The sequence below is a fragment of the Aulonocara stuartgranti genome (assembly GCF_965226115.1).
Source record: "Aulonocara stuartgranti genome assembly, chromosome: 3".
In the NCBI taxonomy this organism is placed as follows: domain Eukaryota; kingdom Metazoa; phylum Chordata; class Actinopteri; order Cichliformes; family Cichlidae; genus Aulonocara; species Aulonocara stuartgranti.
The window spans coordinates 25,880,508-25,887,706 of record NC_138941.1 but is presented as its reverse complement, the minus strand read 5'-3'; the positions used below and the strand labels follow the sequence as shown (position 1 = coordinate 25,887,706).

At 42.0% G+C, this 7,199-nt stretch overlaps 1 long non-coding RNA gene across 1 annotated transcript; it reads left to right on the top strand.

The window, feature by feature from the left end:
- The first annotated feature begins 5,869 nt into the window (after positions 1-5,869).
- On the top strand, positions 5,870-6,442 carry LOC309703891. Its single transcript, XR_014276071.1, has 2 exons — positions 5,870-6,107; positions 6,264-6,442. It is a non-coding gene; the product is annotated as an uncharacterized lncRNA (long non-coding RNA).
- Positions 6,443-7,199: the final 757 nt, after the last annotated feature.

The following is a 7,199-nucleotide window of genomic DNA, read 5'->3' as shown; positions in this document are numbered from 1 at the left end:
TCCAGCATGAAGTTACCGGGCTTTACTTCAGTTTAAAAAAGATGTAAATCAACTACGATGGTTTTCTATATTGGACAATCAGTTCTCAGTTGTTACACATAACTCAAACTAAATGGAAATATCATCATTTTCAGACAGTCAGAAACTGCGGTACCCCTGAGAGGTCAGATGCACTTTACTCTGGATCTCTGTGCTGTTGAGATCAGAATTTGAGATTCGCATACATATTTGATAAGACACATCATACTAATAGTCCACTGGAGCATTAGGATGAATGAAAAACAAGACACAGACAGGGTGAGCTGATTGGTGAGCTGCACCGGCTAATTTTACCTTCTAAAAAAAAATGAGGAAAAACAACAGCAACATAATAAAAGAAGCAGTGCCTTACTTCCAACCCAAGCTACATTTTTGGGTGCAGCAGCATAGTGTCATCGCCTGGTCCAGGGCGCTGTATCACAGAGAAAGATGAGTTGTTTAGCCAGCTATTGTCATGTCAAAAGATCTTTACACGCTGAGCACACTTCAAAAATGCAACACGATGTACGCGCAACATACATATACCACACCCACGTGACAAATGTGGGTTTTTTTGGAAAATTCATCCTCACTGTGAAAACAATGAAGTCCACATCAAGCCATGATGAGCTCATCCTGTTTCTACACAAGAAAAGGAAGAAATGGAGACTGTGGGTTCATTCGCTATTCTAATTCTCAAGAGTAGAGAGCAGTTCATTGTTTGATAAAGGAATTGATAGTATGTCAGGATGCCAGTGGGGCAGTTGGGACCACATGTGAGGAGACAGATCATTTCAGAGACCTAGACACTGACCCAGAGCCGTGTCTAGCTGTGTGTCAGAGGTAAAATAGTTTTATTTTACCATTTCCACATCATTGTGTATTCAGTACCGGTGCCCTACCAGTACTGAATACACAATGTGATCTACAAGAGTACTCGTTGCCCGGTGCAGTGGTCCGATAGGGCAGAGCTGTTTATTTGGATCCAAAACATGAGCTTGATTCGAAAAAATAAATGCCACAAATTCATCCAATGAAATTACCTGGTCGGTAATAAGATGCCCTGATTGTAACATGTGAATTAATAGGAGCATATGTCTTAGTTGACCTCTTAACAAGGAGGCGAGCTCTCTGCAGGGTGTTTGTCTAATCTCCACATTAAAGGGATAACGTTACAAGTTAACTCTTTAGTTTCACAATAATACGAGAAGACACAAAAATATTTGGTCCAAGAAGAAACACAAAAGGTGGATTCATCTATACGAGGCTTCCACTAGACTGGGATGTTGTTTGAGGGGCTCAGTGCTCGAGTACAGACAGGATTCTAAGCTGGGTTCTCTACAGGCCGCTGCCTCTTTGGTTATATAGGGCACTGAGGCGCTCCCTGTGCCTCCACCTTTCAGCATCCATACCAACGCCACAGAGAGTTTTTCTCCTGAGGAACGGAGCAGTAATGATGGCTCTTCCGCAGGAGGCAGAGAGGGGCTCGTCTCCAGCATTTTGTGCATTAAAAGCCTTTATACGGCTTTAAAGATAAACAGAGGATGGTCTGGGTTTAGTAAAAAAGTCAGTTTTGAGTTTTGAAAATATTTTCATTTTCTGTTCAGGTGCACTCAACTATTAAAAAAGCTATAATTATTCTTTTTAAATAGAGCAATTCAATTCATCTAGTAAAAAGAAATCCTGTAATTTTGTCATATTTTTAAAAAACTGTTAAACCACACAGTAATTAAGCTCTGCCATTGTTCTTCTCTGTATTTTTCTTTTTATGCTGTCCCTGACATCAACAGTGTTACCACATGAGACCAGCCCATAAATATCTCTCCTCTCCAGGAGGAGGAGTCCACCTATTGAAGACCTTACAACAGAAGATGCTGATTATTGCTCTGTTATTTATAAAGCTATGTCTGACATAAGACGCCGCCCTCTTTGCATTCACGAATCCTTCCATCCTTCCTTGTATTGATTTACCAGTGAAACACTGGGATTCCCTCTTTTGCTTGCAGAAAACATTTTCACTATGAGACCTTGAGAGAAGCTTGTTTATACAAGGAGAATATTTGAATAAGCATAATTTTACATTTAATTCTCTTCACTTTAATGTCCTTCACTTGCATCAAAACTCTCGTTGGGCCTCATATTGAGAGTAAGCTGCTACCAGATACAAAGTCAACCTTGGACTCCGCTCCAGATCTTCTTGATTTGTCATGCAATAAGAAGGGAGCAGGCCTCATATGGCTATGATGCTGCTTGTCAGACACAAAGCTTTTGAGTCTGTACACGGGACTACTTTGTAATCATATATTTTATTTAGAACAATGAATCTGTGTTAACTATTTCTGACCATTAATAAACACATCCTGGAGGAGTTGGACTACCATGCTACCATTAGTGACAGTGACCCTGATCAAATGCAAAACTAGAAAAACCCATCCTGCTCTAGTGCAGCTATTCTTAATTTCATTAACACCAACCTACCTGAAATTGATCGGAGCAGATTAATATCCCAGAAGTTTAATTATATTGATGCTATTCTCTGGTTAAAGTGTTCCTTTAATTATTCTGAGCGGCTTATATGATGGCTACTTTGTGGTCGGCAGGTCTCTCCTGTATTGGTGTGCATAGTGTAATTAGGGCCAAAACCACCCAACCATTTACTTCCGCTTATCCTTTTCAGGACCGCAGGGGCCTATCCCAGCTGTCATAAGGTGAAAGGCAGGGTACACCCTGGACAGGTCGCCAGGCTGTCGCAGGGCTAACACATAGACAAAGACAACCATTCACACCTATGGGCAATTTGATCAATTAAGCTATCCCCACTAACTGCATGTCTTTGGACTGTGAGAGGAAGCCAGACTACCTGTGGAGGACCCACGCAAACAACATGCAAACTCCACACAGAAAGACCCCAGCCTGGAATTGAACTCAGGACCTTCTTACTGTGCGGCAACAGTGCTAACCACCGTGCTGCAATTAGGGCGCTTTGTTAAATCCGCCCTTCATTCATTGTGTCTGGTTTCAGAAATACTAAAAGGGCAAACTCAGGACTTCTACATCAGTGGAATCCCACGGGTGTCACAGTGGCTGTCTCTAACTTTTATATACAGTCTGCATTTAACAGCCAAAAGTGGCACTAATCCAAAACTGTCCATCATTCACCCTCTGCAGGAGAAAATCTGCACTCCCCCTTAATCAAGATACACACACAGCATTAATATTTCACGATCAAGTTAGTAAGAGCGATTTTGTGCTGTGCTGGCACACAGAAAAGGACTCTTCAGGTCCAAGATAAATCTTAGCTTAAAGTTGAATGAGGATTAATGCAGAAACCATGCTAGTGCTATTATTTATAAATGAGGCTCGAGCATGCATGTGAATGTAAATGCATATGACCACAGACTGGCTTTCACAGCTGCTAATTTCAACCTCAGGGTGGAAATTTTCTTGGAATTAAAAGTCAAAAGTTCCCTTCTAGTCAAAATGTCACCATAGCCAATTAGAGAACATGACAGACACTCTCTAAAACCAGTTAGCTCTATGAGATCTTGCTGTGACAAAATGTGAGTACTGTGCTGGTTTTGTATGTGTTTTATTCTTCCCCCATCCTCCGAGCACGAAAAAAGCTTTCACAGTAATCAAGTTAAAAACAGTGAGTCAAGAGTCTATGCGCCACTGCCTCTGCAGGGATTGAATCAGCTCGTGCAGAGAGACGCGGTATCAAATCAAAGGCTCTGTTTGTAAATCTGGAGCAGAGGTTAGTAAAGGTAAGGAAGGAAAGAAGAACAAGACGTCTCTGCTCCATTTTGTGTGGTGTTTCCTCCCGATGTCATCATCCAATCTTCAATCCAACTGTGAGTTGTGCCTTTTTTGGCCGCTTTTCCCGTTTACTCACCAATCTATAAAATATGATGTGCACACATGCAGGGATCACACAACGATAAGACATCTCAAATATTCCCCTGCTAAATCTGACAGCTTTCTTGCTCCTCCTACAGGGAGAGCTCTGCTCCACATTCACCCAATCCAAAACACACAAAAAAGCAGCAAAAAGCCAAAACAAAGCAGCAGCATCATTTCCCCACAGGCAGATAGCTCAGCTGTAAATACACTAGAGCAGCTTTCACAAGAAATATGACATCACTGGGTGGCTTGACAATCAACAACAACGCCGTCTCGGCAGCCACCCTCACTGCCAAGCAGGTTTACAGCGTTGCACTTGAGTCTGTCTCGCCGGTCGCACACATGGGTGCGGTGCAGCCTCAGATTCAATTTGTTTATTTGCCACTCTCTAGAGTAAAAGTTTAAATGAGCTGTGAGATGCCTGTGTGTTTGTTTGTGTGTTTAATCGGGTGTGTGATCATGCACCCCGAGGCGGTATTTATGACAGAGGAGGGGCTCCTGCAGGAACAGACGTTGTCTGAAGTCCCCAAAGACAAGCGTACAGGTGAGGTAATCCTCCTGTTCTGTCCTTGGTTTAGGACGCAGACACTTGACAGGCAAGTCCACGGACACCTGCGGCCTGAATGCTGAGTTTTGGTTCAAAGACTACAACCCTAAAATACTGATGCAGAGCTGGCTTTACTTGGGAAATAAACATAAAAGGCATGCTGTAGTGTTTCAGCTGCCAGTGGCATCAGGGAGCCTCACTGTGCCTTTTGTATTTTTCCTCTTGTGTGCTTGTTTCTGGACCTCAGCATAACAGTTTGTTCAAAAAGAAAAGTCTTTCTTTGAGCAAAGGTAACATCAGCTGCGATTGCCCTACCATATGTGTTTGTGGGGGTGTCAGCTGAGCTAAGGGGAACACAGATTTGCCAAACAAGCTGTTTCTTTTCTGGGACTTATGATGTTTTGGGGGCTTCGGAGTTTCAACCAAAACAAATATTTGTTTATTTGCCAACCACTAAAGAAAAAAATCAGTACTGGAAGTACTGTGAGATTTAATAATAATAAAAATAATAATAATTGATATTTATTATGAATCAGCATTGTTAGTAGTTATTGATAGTGTGAGTACAAGACAATAGTTATTATAATATGATGTGTTAAATTTGTTTAGATCAGAGGAATAAAGAAGGATTTGTCTGTGTTTCAGTTTGGCTTAGCTGTAGCCTGAGAGTGTGATTGTTTAGAGGGAAAGAAATTTAATGACACTGGGGGTCTGCTGTCATAAAAGGAGACAGGAAGCCACAGTTGGGGGTTGCTGATGCTGATGCTTTAACCTGAATCTAATAAACGGTCAGAATTGTTATAACTTAGAAGTAGGTTTGCAGGAGACTCTTCACCTTATCTCTAAATGTAAGACAACAAGAGGCCAATTGCCCAGTGGATGCAGAGTGGGGGTCTCAGTGTTTGTAATATGTTAACTGTGTTTTGTATGTTGTCTAAAGGAATTTGGTGTAGATTGAGTGAGGAGATTACTTTTATGACCAGCAGGAAGTCACATACACAGAGACACACACACAGTGCTTTGACTGTTACGACGCACCCACACCAACTGAAGATGAATAAAGGTTTTTGTGAAAATGACTGCCGAGTCCGGTGCCGTCTCTGGATGCCCGAGGAATAAACAGAACCGGGGTGAAACTGATTTCGTAACAATAGACAGTAGGAAATTTCTGTTTTGGATATCACAGTTCATTCATTATTACTAGAGCCCAATCGGCAGGGTAGTATTATCAGCAGATGCTTCCTGTTTGCTGATCTATGTCTCATGGTCCGCGGTGGATGGCTGGAATTTCCACAAGGCTCCTGAACCTACCTGGGACACGTCCCTGGGCAGGGCCACCTCCTCCAGCTCCTGCACACCTGGATCCAATTGCAAGTAATCATGCCAGAGTGATTTAAGCTTCACGCTGACGTTCATTCACCGCCAGTTCATCATCAACCTATGTTGGTAACCGGCATGTTTCAAGTTCTCTATGTGATTTACCTTGTTAACGAAACTTTCTTGTGCTGCAGTTTCTGGATTCACCTTGGCTCAAACCTTTGGCTCACGCTTTACACGCGGACTAAGGATTGTCGAAATCCCTTTGTGCCTCACCTGCCTGCCCTCCTGCCATCAACCTCCATCTGAAACCTCCGGATCTCAGGTCAGCCTTTCCACGCCACTCAGCTCGCCCGGATTCTTGTCTCCCCCCTCTTAACACTCTGTTCCTCCTCCTGCAAATAAGAATTGCTATACAAATTACTTTCCACTTAAGGGCTACCTCCACTAACTCCCTAACTCCGTTGTTTTCTCTCTTCAGTGTGACTGTTTCCTGCCCAGCTCCAGTCTGCATCTCAGGCCCCGTTCCCTCTCTCTAGTCCTGCATACTCCTTAGCCTCGTTACCCAGGCCACGCCACGTCAAGCTCTACGTTTTATTTGCTTTTCTCCTCGACACGTTACCAAAGTTTAAGCCTAACCAATAAAATATTGTTAAACCACCTGCTGTCTCTGTCTGGGTTTCTGCACCTGTCCAGTTTCAGTACAGACCACTCGGTCCCGTGTCAATATGCAACAGCATGTGAAATGACAACGAAACAGAATCCCTCTTTAACTGTGTTATAACATTTAGCGATTTGAAATGCAACAAACACAACACCGAGCCAAGGACAGTTGCCAGAGAGTAAACAAGTAATTCACTGATTATACATAACAAATCAATCATCAACAGAAATGAACCTCTAATAAAGGCATCTGACCACGTGCAAGCCTCACAAGTTTCAGCTGCTATTAAAACCAAGAAAAGATATTCATCTGACTGTTGTCTTGAGGCATCCTTTGTCTCTATATATTTTTATTAGCAGTTTATTTAAATGTACAAACATGACATGAAATCTAGCATATCGGGGAAATATGTGTTATATAGTCCGTATTTGTTATAACCACCTTTGTTCTTTCATGCAGTCTAAGCTAAGCTACACGTGAAGGCTAAAAGTAAATCCGTCTGGTTCTTTTGCTGTATTTTGTAGCAACACATACTCAGAAATAAAGCTTACTGTGTGTTGTTTTAAAAAAAAAAAAAAATTATTAGTAGGTATACCCATGAAAAACACGATTTTTTTTTAAAAGCAAAGCCCAGAAAAGGTTTAATCGTCAACAACTCAGTGAAAACACAGGTGCAGAATTTTTGAAAAGTGCTCATTGCCTCCACTAAAGGTTTATTCTCACTTAACACAACAAAATAACACATTTGTCCCC